The 14,729-nt window shown below is 40.5% G+C and overlaps 1 non-coding gene across 1 annotated transcript; it reads left to right on the top strand.

Annotated features, from left to right (window-relative positions):
• The first annotated feature begins 2,040 nt into the window (after nucleotides 1-2,040).
• LOC150021910 (U6 spliceosomal RNA) lies at nucleotides 2,041-2,145 on the top strand. Its single transcript, XR_016513496.1, has one exon. It is a non-coding gene; the product is annotated as a U6 spliceosomal RNA (small nuclear RNA).
• The last annotated feature ends 12,584 nt before the right edge of the window (nucleotides 2,146-14,729 follow it).

Below are 14,729 nucleotides of genomic sequence, written 5' to 3' on the forward strand. Positions count from 1 at the left end.
TATCTTAAGCCTATCATCCACCCTGTTAACTGGGGGCAACATAGCTTCCCTTGAGGAAAGGCTCCGCTATCACCTGGTCATTGCTATGAAAAGTATTTTAAACCTAACATCCACCCTTTTGCCTGGGGGCAGCACAGCTATTATCTAGCTGTCAGCTTGCCAGATACATTCAAAGTACCTTAAAAGCTGTATTATCTCCTTTCTCCATCCCCAAAAGCAGGAGCTCCGGGGACTTTGGGGACCCCTCCCCCGCTCTGTTACAAGAGGAGGCCATATTACAAGGAGACATTAGAGGAGTGTTCAAAGGAGTGTAGGAGACATAGGAAATTCAAGATGAAGTATACTGTTGGAAGGCATGTCAAGACCTGTATTAGTTATCTATTGCTGCAAAACAAGTTATCCCAAAACTAAATGGCTTAAAATTACAATAAATATTTATTATCTCTCAGTTTTTGTGGGCCAAGAATTTGAAAGTGACTTAACTGGGTGTTTTTGGCTCAAGGTTTCTTAAGAGATTGCAGTTAATATGCCAGTTAAGATGCCAGATTGGGCTCTGAAGGCTTGGCATGTGCTGGAGGATCCAATTCTAAAAAGGTCACTAACATGATGCTAATTGTTGGCATAAGGCCTCAGTAGTTCTCCGTATGGGTCTCTCCATGGGCTTCCTGAGTGTCCTCATGACATAGTGGCTGGCTTCTCCCAGAACAAATAGTCTAAGATGGGGCAAGGTAGAAGCCACATGTCTTATATGTCCTAGCTTAGAAGTCACACACCATTATCTCTGCAAAATACAATTGTTTCACATGTGGATGGAGAAGAATTAAGGTTCTGTGGAAAGTAACCTCACAGGATGATCTGATCATAAATTCCTAACTGGGCAACTCATGCTGGGTAGTCACACTCCAGGCATATAACTTTTTAGTAAAGATTTATCTTTGCCTTAAGCAAGCCCTTTCTATTGTTTCTGTGCATACAGGTTAACACACCTTTGAAATAAGCATAACCACCTTCAAGAGAGCACATATTCTTCACTATCTTGTAATCCAATCCTTGCCTTGCTCTCTCCCAGCTCCTTATAAACTTCCTTAAGTTCTTTCATTAATTTCAATGCATAGAAGAAGACACAATACTGTCATTCTCTGGAGTATTTGAGATCATGTGCCCCAGTGTGCCTTCAGTTTGGCTCAAATACTCAAAAATTTTGTACAGATATGTATATTTTTTAAGTCAACACACAGATCAACCCTATTCAGTATAGGAGTGGACTATATATGGACATAAATACCATGAAATGGGGCTCATTGGGGATCTTCCTGAAGGCTGGCCACCACAAGGCTCTGATAAGGGGAATGGTTGGTAAGTTCAAGCAACACAAAGAACCACAGTGTGATTATAGTAGAATTATGAGGTGGAGCAAAGAAAGAGACAAAGTCTGAGGGGAACTGAAGGTTATGTTGACTTTATAGGCCAAAGTAGGGACTTCCAGTTGTCACTGAGTGAGAGGAAAAGCTATTGAAAGGTGGCAAGATAACTTATTGAATCATTAAATTCTGTTTGTTCTTCCAACATTTTCTCTTCCCACCTCATCCATTCTCTGCCTCAGGACTTATATTAGGCAGAAAGCAGAAACAGCCTAAGGTTAAGGAATTCTGCTGGGTTCGAGGAAACCTAATCTCTAGGTTCCCTTGAGGAGAGGAGGAGGAAATATTGCTTTAAGAAGCCCCAGGCTGGGAGAACATGTTCTCAGAGGTACTGAAAGCCATTTGCAATCCTGGGCTTTGGCTTTGCTCCCTTGCACACTAGGATAGCATGAGAATGACTATGGGCACCTGGGAGGGGAGAATTGAAGCAGAAGAGCCTCAATTTATGAGGTGAATGAATTAACAATAACGAGAGTGGCAATATGTCAGACCCAGGATCTTTGCATATGTCTTTTTGGGAGCTAGGTCCCCAAAGTCATTGAAGTTGAATTTCTCACCAATCTGGTAGGAGATAGGCTCATAGTAATTAGCAAGTTGAATTAAAGGAATGTAATATTTTGTGCTCACTTTGGCAGCATATATAGTAAAAAAAAAGGAACAGAGAAGATTAGCATGGCCCCTGAGCAAGGATGACACACAAATTCATAAAGCATCCCATTAAGAAGGAAATATAGTAATCTTAGTCACCTCATTTTATGCACTGATGTTACAGAAACAGGGGAGTCCAAAAATCCCCAGAGCTTGCAGCTGGGGGATGGGGAGAAGTAAGCAGCTTTTCAAATGCTTCCACATGCCTGAGGCTGGTGGCTACTGTCTTTCTTATGCGAATGGCTTTAATGCATCCAAAGCCTCAGGCAGATGGGAGGAGTCTTGAACCAGGGGATGGTATGGAAAGCACACAGAGCCTACGTAAGGTTCTGTGAATGGTCAGAACTGTTTGCAACGCCAACTGCGTCAGATGACGCAGTCAGGGATATATAAGCAGCTGCAGACATTTTAGCTCAGGGTCTCTCAAGCTCTCGTTTGGACTCCCTCAGACTCTCGCTCTGAGACTCTCTCTGGCTCTCGCTCGTGCTCTCACTCTGAGACTCTCACTCTCTGACTCGGGCTCTCACTTGCGCTCTGGCTCTGGCGCTCTGACTCTCTCTCACTCGCGCGCTCGCTCTCGCTCTCGCTCGCTCTCGCTCTCTCATGTGCTCCCTCCACATGGCTTGGTGAAGGGGCCTTCTCCATGTGGCTTGGAGAAGGGGTCTCCAGGCTGCTTTAAGAGGCTCTTGCCATGCAGTTTTGAGAAGGAGAGAAGATCCACACAGTTTGCAGGAAGAAGGCAGTTTGCAAGGAGGCTGAGAATCCAGGTGGTTCTGCATTGAGAGCTGGAGGGCACCACAGCACAGAAAGGACCTCCCCAATCAGGATTGAATGATTGGCAGCTTCTGGTAAAGCTGAACTGTGTTTGGAAAGTAGGGAAACGGTTTCTCTGACTTTCCTAAAACTAGCCTGGTTTGGTAGTGGGGAGGCAAGGATATGTGTTTGTGGGTGTTTTAAAGAGCATAAGACTTAACAACAGAAATCCGCAAATAACTAAATCTATATAACTGTTAAATAAACAATTCTTTTTCTTTTCACTAAACTCTGGTATTGAGAGTTATAATTTTGGCGGCGGGCAATCGGGCCCCTAACTAAAGAGCCCGTGGGTTTGTTTTCAATTGGAGCAGCCCAGGGGTTCTGTAACACTGATATTAATTTATAACACATAGCTAATGTGGTTTACCTAATTTCATCACTGTTAATGCTTGCTGATTGGGACTGAGATAAGGTTCTTGGCTTGCCTGTACACATACCACATTGGCACGGACACTTTGAATTCAGCTAGATTTCCATAAGAGCAGTTCATCTCTTTGTCTGCATTGTTGTAATGAGATGCCTAGTCTGCCTTTTTTTTTTTTGGTAACAGCTGAGTCTCTTTAACTTGGGCTTCCCAATGAAAGTACTACAGATGTTACCAGATTGAAGGGGTCCATTTGCTTGTGTGCATCAAAGCCCTGTAAGACATAAACAGGAGTTCGGAGCAAAGAAAGTAAGGGTTTATTAAGGAGATGGCACCATGCCTGGAGTCACAGGTACCATGCCTGGAGTCACAGGTACCTCATGCTCAAAGACCTGGCTCCCCGATGGCTTCCAGGGGATGAGGTTTATAGGGAAAAAAATCATTAATCATGATGACTAAGGAGTTAGGGTTGTAGTCTCTACTGATTGGTTAGTGCTAGAGTAGGAAGTAATTAATCATTGCCTCTGGTCAGCCACAGAGTTGTTCTGTCCAACTTCACTAGGATTTGTTTTGTGGAATAGTTGAGCTTCCCTGGGTCTGGAACTAAAACATGACTGAGACTAAAATTTTGTCTTTAGTTTGATTGGAAACTCTGTCTCTATAGTCAATAGACCCAGCACCTTGTTCCTAAGACTTCTAGATGCTGACCAGAATCTCATTGTCCTGAGGGCTTAAGGATTAAGTAAGGGAGAGGGAGGTGAGTGAGTCAGGTCTCTGAGTGAGGCCAGTTTGAGTCAAAGGAAAAAAAGTCAAAAGAAAGGACAAGTTAAAGAAATAAGGTTTCTGTGCCATTACACAGACATCTACCTAAAAATGACAACTTAGAACAAAATGCAGAACTCTGGGTTACAGAAAGCCATCTTTGATGTCCATACCCACTCTAGAGAGGCATTCTTGGGTCTGTGGATGGAGCATTGATTGCTGTACCCTCTGCAGTTATATTATCATTGACTCTGGCTGGCCAGTATAGCAGAGGCTCAGAGTATACTGATGAAGACAGCTGAGAAGGTGACGGCTACTTTTATGGGTCATTGCATGTTCTAGGAAATATTTTCCATGTTTGTACTGGTGAAGGTTATTGACATTGAGCTGCCTGGATTCACTAGCGTTGATGAATGACTTACACTTGGGAGGAGGAGCTTGATGGCTGTTAAGTCTGGCAAGAACTTTCAGAGATATTGATGGAAGGGTAACAGAAACAAGTGGCTGGATTGTCTTATTTGACATAAGAACCTGTGTGTTCTTTGTTGCAGGTTGTGTTCCCAGGGAAAACAGTGAGAATCTGAGATTTGCAAGTAGGGAGTTTATGGTGGGAAGGGCTGCTCTCTTAGTATAACAGCAATGGGTGAGTGAGGGAAGCAGGGATAAGCAGAGGTAAAAAATAAATTACTACCCAGTCACAACAAAGACCTCAACTGTTCACTTAAGGAGCACTGGAACGATAAATTATCCTGATCGAGACAAGGGCATCTTCATTCCCATCATCCTCCCACCCCATTTTTAGGTGAGGGCTGCCTCCAGGCCAGTGACCTTGGATGAGGCAGCTCTCTGGTGACTCAACTAAGAGCCTTCACTACTCCCAGTAGCTAGAGAAACAAGGGCTGTATTCTTGAGAATTGAGCACAGGGGGAAGGGAGAGATGGATCTTGCAGCACACAACCACATCCACCACAGTCTTTTTCATGTTGGAAAAAACAAATGAGATGTTTATTATAAATTTACAAAATTAGGCAACCCAGAAGACAAAGGAGACCTCTAGGCAGTTGATGTACTAACCATATGTAAAACCTAACATTATTCAGGATTCAACAATAATTGTGTTTCCCTATAAGCCTGTGGCTACCTCAGAAGCAGACACATTGCTCTTACTCTTGTGACTCCAACATAATTGCAATATGTGTTTTCTCTCTGTGTGTGTCTCCCTCCACCAGGCCTCCATTACAACTGTTTACTCTTTCCATTGTTCCAACTGCTCTTCTTTTTGCACTCATGTATTCCTGAGAGAATCTATTTGGGTTTATGAGTTGCCCTACAAAATAGATTGCCGCAGTTGGATTGATTTAGGGGCAGGGCTGCCCCAGCCTATAAACTGGTTGCCAGTTGGTCAATGAATCAATGTTTAATATCAGTAAATATATACCAAATACATAGTATCAGAGATGTTTCTGGTGGTCTTTTCTTTTGGGGGAAGGGGAGCTTAACCTTTATTTTTGTATGTTTCTTATTTTGGATACTTTCAAATATCTATGAAAATAGAATGATACAATAAACTTCCAGGTACCTATCATCCAGATCCAGCAATGATAAATTTGTGGCTTATTCTGTTTCATCTATATCTCTTCCTCACCCCAGATATTATGAACTAAATTCCAGACATTATACCATTCATTGGTAAATACTTTTGTGTGTACCTCTAAAAGATAAGGCATATCCTTTCAAAAACATCACCACTGTGGTAGATTATATATAATCCACCCACATTTTTAACCACACCTTCTATTGAGAGGTGGAGCCTAATTCCTGTCACCTTGAACCTCAGCCATATTGACTTGCTTGACCAGTAGAATGTAGCAAAAGTATCATTCTGACATTTTCAAAGTTAGGTCTTAAGAAGCCTTGAAGCTTCCATCTGGATCTGTTGAGACACACACATTCTCTGAGAACCCTCAGCTTCCACATAATGTCTGACAACCATATAACAGCCACACTGAAGAGGCCATTTGTAAGTGCTTTCCTCAAAAGTCTCAACTGAGCCCAGGCTTTCATTCTTCTCTCCAAAGCATAAGACATATGAATCAAACCACCTTGGACCCTCCAGATTTTCCCATCTTCCAACTGAATACCACCAAGTGATTTCAGGTGCTGCCACACGGAGCAGAAGAATCATACAATTGAGCCTTGCTCAAATTCCTGAACTACAAGGTTTTGAGTTTGCAGTTTTGAGCCACTAACTCTGGGGTTATTTGTGATGTTGAAATAGAAAAAAGTAAAACAATCACAAAACCATTTCATTCCTAAAATAATTGCAATAATTTCCTAAAATATCAAATAGCCAGTGTTCAAATCACAAATAATCTTTATTGTCTCATAATTTTTTTTTAACATTTTGCTTCAACCTGGATCTAAGTCTATACATGGCAATCGAGTTTTACATCTCTAAAAATCTTTCAATCTATGGTTTCTTCTTCCTTTATGCCCCAAACTTTTTGTTTACAAAACTAGATTATTTGTCTTCAGAGTTTCCAACAATCTGGATTTTAGTATTATTTAATATGTTCTCATATCACCTGTGTTTTCTGGCACCTGTGTTTTAGAGGCTTTGTCAGTTTAAAGTTTTAATTGTTGCAAAGCTGTTTCATAGGTGGTGTTGCATACTTCTCTCAGGAGATACATCATATTAGGTTGTCTCTTGTTTTGTGATGTGAGCAGCTATTGACAATCATTGCCCAGATCCATTAATTAATTTGGAATTAGCTATTACTATATAAGAAAGGATCAAAGAGTCTCAGCAACATATAATAAGTATTTATTTAGCTTATTTACCATCACTTGCATTTCATCTTGTTGACCAAAGCAAGTCATATGGCCAAATCCAAAGTCAAGATGTGGCAAAGTAGTTCTGCCTTCATTGACAGGTGAAGAGGAGGCTCCAGGCCAAAACACTCTTTTCAACCTTTAGGAATTTATCATAGGCAATTACAAGGCTTTGCCTGGCAGGCCTTTTGGGGGAGCAGCTGTCATTCCCATGTCAGGCTCAGTAGCAGGTACATTATAGTTAAGGACTCATGCCCCAACCAGCCATGCTCTTATACATGCTCACATTCCTAGCCTAGGTGCCTCTATAAGAGTTTTCTTTGAGACTTCCAGCCAAGATGGAGGCATATACAGACATGCTGCATCTCCCTCCACAACTGAGAAGGAATACAACTATCTCAAAACTAGAGACAACCAGAAGTTCTGGAAAATCGAACTGCATGGAAGTCCAACAAACAAAGATATAAAGAAGATATACTCATCCAGACAGGTAGGAGGGGTGGAGCCGGGGCGGAGAGGACTCGGTGAGGTGGTGGCAGCAGCGGCGACAGCGGCAGGCCGGCAGAAAAAACAGTTACACATTTTAAAAAGTTGGGAGGGACACCTGGGGAGCATTCCCAGCTCCTCACCAGACCGCGCAGCACATGGTCCCAGCACCATCGAAAACCAAGCATCATTGCTTTTGACTGTGCAAACCAGTGGGTGTTGGGGCAGAGGCAGAAACTGCCAGTCTATCAGCAGAGTTCAGTTGTTTATAGGACTCCCATAGTCCTAGAACATCTGCAGACCCATCCACTCTTGGAACGAAAGCCAGAGCAACAGCTAGAGAGGCACCAGTCCCATACGGAAGTGGGAGAAGTGCCTGGAAAAGGGGCGATCACTGGGTAAGTGGCATTGTTCCTTCTCTGACCCCTCCCCCACATACAGCGCCACAATGTGGTGAAACAGGTCACCCGTTACTAATGAATCCCTAAGACTCTGCCCCTTACAACATAACAGGAGCGACAGCTCTACCTAAGACACAGAGGCAAACACACACAGGAGACTTCTGGCCAAGATTGAGGCCTAGATTGGCACGCTCTGTCTCCCTTCACAGCTGGGAAGGAATACAACTACCACAAAACCAGAAATTACCAGAAGTTCCAGAAAATAAATGGGAGTCCAACGTATGAAGTTATAGGAAGTGGTGCTCATCCGGACGGGCAGGAGGGGTGAAGCCAGGGTGAAGAGGTCAAGCTGTGCTGTAGGCAGCAGCAGTGGCGATGGTGGCGGGACAGTGAAAATGCCACAGAGTGGTGAGAAGGATCTCCTGATTGTGACGAGTGCACGGGGTTCTGCCCCCTATAATGTAGGAGGTGTGACAGCCCCGCCCAGGAAGCAAAGGTAAACAAAACTGTCAGGATGGCACAGATCATGACAGAGATCCTGGTGATGCAGCTGACCAGACAGCAAATATCTAATCTAACTGACCAACAGATAGATAATCTTTCTGAGGCTCAGTTCAAAGCTTTGGTCATAAAAATGCTTACAGACCTAACAGCAGATATTAAACAAGATGGGGAAGAAATGAAGGCTAGTCCTGCTGAAATGAACAAGAACACATACAAAACTAGTCGTGAGGGAAAGAAAACCAGGGATCAAATCAACAGATCGGAACATAGGGAAGGAACAAACGGTCAACCAGTGCAGAAAGAGGAAATGAAAAGTGAGAGAAATGAGGAGAGGCTCAGAAACTTATTGGACAGCTATAAGCAGGCCAACATCTGAATCATAGGGCTGCCAGAAGGTGAAGAAGAACTAGAAATTGAAAAATTATGTGAAAAAGTAATGAAGCAAAACTTTCCTAACGTGGGGAAGGAAATAGACTTACAGGTCCAGGAAGCACAGAGAGTTCCAAAAAACTGGACCCAGGGAGAACCACTCCAAGATACATTATAATCAAAATGTCAAAAATTAAGATAAAGAGAGGATATTAAAAGCAGCAAGAGAAAAGAAGGGAACTATATACAAAGGGGTTCCAATAAGACTCTCAGCTGATTTCTCAAAAGAAACTCTGCAGGCAAGAAGGAACTGGCAAGAAATATTTAAAGTAATGAAAAGCAAAAACCTACAACCGTGATTTTTCTATCCAGCAAAGCTGTCATTCCGAATAGAAGGGCAGAGAAAGTGCTTCCAGGACAAAGTAAAACTGAAGAAGTTCATGAGATGCAAACCACTGTTATATGAAATGTTAAAGGGACTTGTTTAGGAGAAAGCTAGGGAACCAAAACAAAGGCAAACTAAGTAGGCAACGAGAGAGGGAAAAGAATTATAGGTATGGGGAACATTATGGGGGGAGGTGAGCAGAGAGGGGGAAGGGGAGAAAAGGAGGGAGATGGTACAGGAATTAAGAAGCATAGTAGGAGGGAATGAAGTAGACAGGAAGATGTTGAGAAGAACTATGTGCACAACCAATGGGCATGGAGGGAGGGGTGTCACTGGGTGGAGGGGAACAAAGGGAAGGGAGATTGGGACAACTGTAACAACATAATCAATAAAGCATATTTTTTAAAAAAGAGTTCTCTTTATTGGGGACCTCAGCTGAGGCACTTCCCAGGCTCATTCTCTAAGTTCTCTTTATTGGGGCTTTGGCTGAAGCATTTTTCTCCACTTTAACTCAGTATTCTTGTACTCTGAACCTTTCCCTTCCCTCCCTCTACCCAGTTCCTGTGTCCACACTCTACAAAGTGCCAGGAGCATTTTTTTCAGAGCTCCTCTGAGGAGAGATGATTATCCCTATATGTAATGCATTTACCACACTCTAGTCCAGTGTTGTTTCAGGGGGAAACTGGAACTCTGGGGAGCTGGTGGCTTTCTCTTTTCTTTGCCTGTATTACTGCAATAAGTGAATAAGGCTTAACTGTTGCTCAATAGGAGGGCATTGCAACATTACATAAAAAATGTGTGGTTACTGAAAGGATTGTAGAATTGGGTCAATAATGCAACCTATCAGAGTGATATTTCATTATTATTCTTCCTTTATTAATTAGCCAGTATACTTCAATAAAAAGAAACATGCTAGTCTTTCAAAAATAGTTAGATTCTTATAATTTAGAAATTGTAAAGTATTTTTTTTTAATTAACATGGATTTTAAACATATTTGGTACTTCAAAACTTATTGAAATTACTATTCTGATTTTGCTCAAATTCTCATCTTTTGCTAGTAGGAATTTTGTAAAATTGCTTCTGGATCTTTTTGACATGACCATGTAATCTTTGATAGCTTTTTTTCTTCTAGTATGATAGTATGCTCCAGACCTGAAATTAGGCATTCAACACTTAATTTTATGATAGGGAGACAGGTCTAGTGATGGAGGTTCAACTTAATTTTTAATGTATCTGAAGAGTTTACTTTTAGTTGTTGAAAGATTAAGTAATTTTGTTATGAAGACAACTTATATATGAAATAGTCTGTAAAAATTCAAATTGTTTAATATGGTGGTGTGATTGTTTTCACTGTATTTCCAAAGGAAAGCCAAGCCATGTTTAGAGAGGGCTGACTTCAGACTCTCTTTGAGGGAAGAAGATCACCACCATGTGTCATGTCAGTTTCATCTCTCTTCAGTCAGAAACCGAAGCAACATGACATCTGCTATAGATACCAGAAACTGGAATTTATTGGCTTTATCAAGCCCTAAAGACAGCTGCTACTTCTCTCCTGTAGTCAAATATATTTCATTCATTATTTGCTTTGATTCAGTATGTACCAACTGAGTTCTAGCATTGTGTAAAAGCAACCAGCTGGGCTCTGTGTAAAATATAGAAGAAATAAGTTAGAAAAATAAAATATATTCCCTGATTATACTGTCAAGCTAGAGACAAGATTAATTCAGGAAAAACTAGATTATGATGCAGGATAATATATAATTATGTGTTCAAATAAGTGGCACTAATACTTATTGCTACAGGATTTCGGAGAAGAGAGAGATTAGTTTAGCATGATTTGAAATGGATTTATGGAGGAGTTGTTCGTGGACCCAAACCCTGAAGAATGAGTGTTATTTCCATGGGCTGCAAAGGAAAGGGGTAGAGCAGTTACAAAGGTGAGAGTAAAAGTGACATGAAGCATAGTGCAGAAGCTAGCCACCTAGGCTAGGGAGTTGGGCAGATACATTTGGAACACATAGGCCAGAATCAGTCTCTCGGCAAGTCTGAATGTTAGGCTGAAGAGATTAGATTTCAGAGAAGCATCTGTGCCCTTCATCTCAGCTGCCAAGGTTTTTGCTATTAACCAGTTGCTAGCATATTTGTTTGTGGAAAAAATCCAGGCATACAATTTAATTAGGAAAAGAACTATCAGAGATTGAAATGGTAAGGGAAATATATGCAGAGTAGAGACTTAAGTGAATGGCAAGAAAATGAGGTAGTGAACTCAAAGAGGGGAATCTACTCATATATTTAACAAAAATTTATTAAATACATGTATGTTCATGTCATGTGCCAGGCACTAAGTAGAGAGAAAAGCATTATTCATTATGAACTTATTAATGGCCTAAATAATTGAAGAAGAATCAATACCTTGATGTAGATGACTTAATCATTTAATCCTTAGGAATAGAATTTCAGGCTATGAAATAGTTTAATAGAGAAGGTATTTTTTGTCACAGATGCCTTTCCTATCCTCTCGTATGATCCCATGTGTTTGGGCACCTACTCTTCCACCAATGTGCAATGCCAAACTTGAAAAGTGAATGAAACTCCTGGCATTTAAGAGCTTCCAGGAGGATAATGGAGCAGTAAAAGCAAGACTTCTGAAAATTTGAGGAAAATGGCTTTGACAACATTAACTGCTGGCCAGCTAATCTGGAGCATGGGGCTTCTTTAAGAAAACTTGTCAGGGAGAATGTGTCATGCATTCAATCCATCAATGAATATTAATTTAGTTCCTTTTATGCTTTAAACATTGATGGATAATGGGGATGCAGTGGTGAATAATATAGAGAAAGTTCTTGCACTCATCGAACTGATATTCTGGTAGAAAACAAACAAATAAATAAATATGTACTGTATTTTCAGTTAGCGGTAAGTGCTATGAAAAAAAATTTATAGTCAGGTAGGAGAAGAAAGAATGATAAGTAAGTGGGAATAAAGGAAGCATACCTCAACATAATAAAGGCCATATATGAGAAACCTGCCACCAACATCCTATTCAATGGCAAAAACTAAAAGCTTTCCCCATATGATCAGGAACAAGATAAGGGTTTCCACTTCTACTCAACATAGTTATGGAAGTTCTAGCCACAGCAATCAGACAAGAAAAAGAAATCAAAGGCATCCAAATTGGAAAAGAGGAAGTAAAACTGTCCTTATTTGCAGATGACATGATAGTGTACATAGAAAACCATATAGGCTACATCAAAAAACTACTCGACCTAATAAGTGAATTTGGCAAAATAGCAGGATACAAAGTCAATATTCAGAAATTGAAGGCATTTTTGTACACCAAGAATGAACTATCAGTGAGAAACTAGGAAAAAATTCCATTTATATAGCAACAAGAAAAATTAAGTACCTAGGAACAAAACTTAACCAAGGAGGTAAAATAACTTATAAAACTCAACACACAGACACCACAAATTCCCAAACCAAAGAATTAAAAAATTCAAGGCAAGGACATGAATAGACACTTCTCCAAAGAGAACATTCACATGGTCAGTGGACATATGAAAAGGTGCCCAATGTCACCAATCATCAGAAAAATATAAATTAAAACCACACTGAGATATCTCCTCACACCTGTCAGAATGGCTATCATCAATAAATTAATGAACAACAAGGGCTGGACAAGATGTGGAGAAAGGGAACCCTAGTGCACTATTGGTGGGAATGCAGACTGATGCAGCCACTGTGGGGGCATGGGGAATGAGGGGATGAAGGAAGGAACTGAGCAAAAAGGTAAGAGGACTCATGGACATGGACAATAGTGTGGTGATTCCTGGTGGGAGGGGGTACAAGGGAACTAAATGCTAATGGGAAAAAAAAAGATTAAATTAAAAAGGAAAAATTTAAAAAGTAATTAAAATTAAAAATAATTTAAGAGTAGGTTACAGATACCATAACTCTTTACCCTTTCTTGATGAACAAGGACATTGTCTTCCATAACTAAAGTCAATAAATTTAACTTTGATACCATATTGACCTCTAATGTACAGTCTATATACAATTGCACCAGTTGTTCCAATAATAGTCTATGTAGTGTTTTCCCTTCTGAACCATTGCATTGTGTTTAGTTGTCATCTTATAACGTATTTGATGCTACCCCTCTCTTCCCATCTCTATAGTCAGAGATGTTATATTAAGATATGGGTCTTTTCTTAAGTCACTAAATACAAATTATTCAGCACCTGTTAAGTGATTAGAATTTTATTAGGTCAGAGTGAGGAAAAAAAGAAGTAGGGATGAAAGTTCCTTTTGAGTCATCTCTTGGAAAGACAATATTTACATTTATGAAATGATTAGGCTATAGGACACAGAGAGGGGGGAGCAGGAAAAGAGGAAGGAGGGAAGGAAGGACAAAATAAGAAGGGAAGGAGGGAGGAAGAATGGAAAAAGTAAGAGACAGGAAAGGAAAGAGGAAGAAAAGGATGGAAGTAAAAGAAAGAAAGAAAGAAAGAGAGAGGGAGAGAGAGAGAGAGAGAGAGAGAGAGAGAGAGAGAGAGAGAGAGAGAGAGAGAGAGAGAGAAAGGAAGAAAGAAAAGGAGAGAGTAGGGAAGGGAGGGAGAACTACTTAGCCCACTGTAAGGGCAGAGTTAGCCTACAACTCTTTGTGCTGGACCTATATTTCTCTACCGGCTACCAAAGTAGGGGTACAATCTAGTCACAAGTTTTTAAAACTCTCCATGTGATTCTACATTGGTCCTAAGATTGATACTTATTGTACTAGAATCTGAAAACATTACAGTAAGCAAAACCTGCTGACATGACCTATTTCTGTTTGCAGCTTTGAGATGTCCAAATAGATCTAAAACACTTCATTCTAAGTTAGTGTCCCCAGAAGGTAGAATCCTCCAAGGAGGATTTAATTTCCTGTTCAGCAAATCTGGGAGTAACATATTTCTATTCATTAGACTGAGATATCTCAACCTCAGGACTATTGACATTTTGAGTTAGGGCTATTTTTGACACTATTGACATTCCTAGTTAGGGGACTGGCCTGTGTATTAAAAATATTCAGCAGCACCCCCTGCCTCTACTCACTAGATACCCGTAGCACCTGCCCCAAAATATCTCCAGATGTTGACAAATGTCTTTGGTGGGAGGGGTTAAACTCAGCTCATTGAAAATCACCATGTTATTCTGAGGTTTTCTATAGCTGAGCAGAAACTTTTTAGTTTGATGTAGTCCCATTTGTTTATTCTTTCCTTTATTTCCCTTGCCCTAGGAGATGTATCAGTGAAAATATTACTGTGTTGAATACCTGGAATTTTACTGCCTGTGTTTTCCTCTAGGACTTTTATGCTGGCATGGCTTTTGTTTAAGTCTTTTATCTATCTTGAGTTTATTCTGGTGTATAGTGTAAGTTGGTGGTATAGTCTCATTTTTTTGCATGTCCCTGTCCAGTTCTCCCAACACCATTTGTTGAAGAGGCTATTTTTATTCCATTTTATGTTCCTGCCCTCTTTGTGAAATATTAATTGACCAGAGACCTGGGATTATTTCTGGGCTCTCTATTCTGTTCCATTGATCTATATGCCTGTCATTATGCCAGTACCAGGCAGTTTTGATTACAGTGGCCTTGTAATATAGTTTGATATCAGATATTGTGATTCTTCCTACTTCTTTCTTCTTTCTCAAGATTACTGAGGCTATTTGGGGTCATTTTTGGTTCCATATACATTTTTGAAAT

Source organism: Furipterus horrens, unplaced genomic scaffold (assembly GCF_987537825.1).
Source record: "Furipterus horrens unplaced genomic scaffold, mFurHor1.1.pri manual_scaffold_1, whole genome shotgun sequence".
Lineage (NCBI taxonomy): Eukaryota > Metazoa > Chordata > Mammalia > Chiroptera > Furipteridae > Furipterus > Furipterus horrens.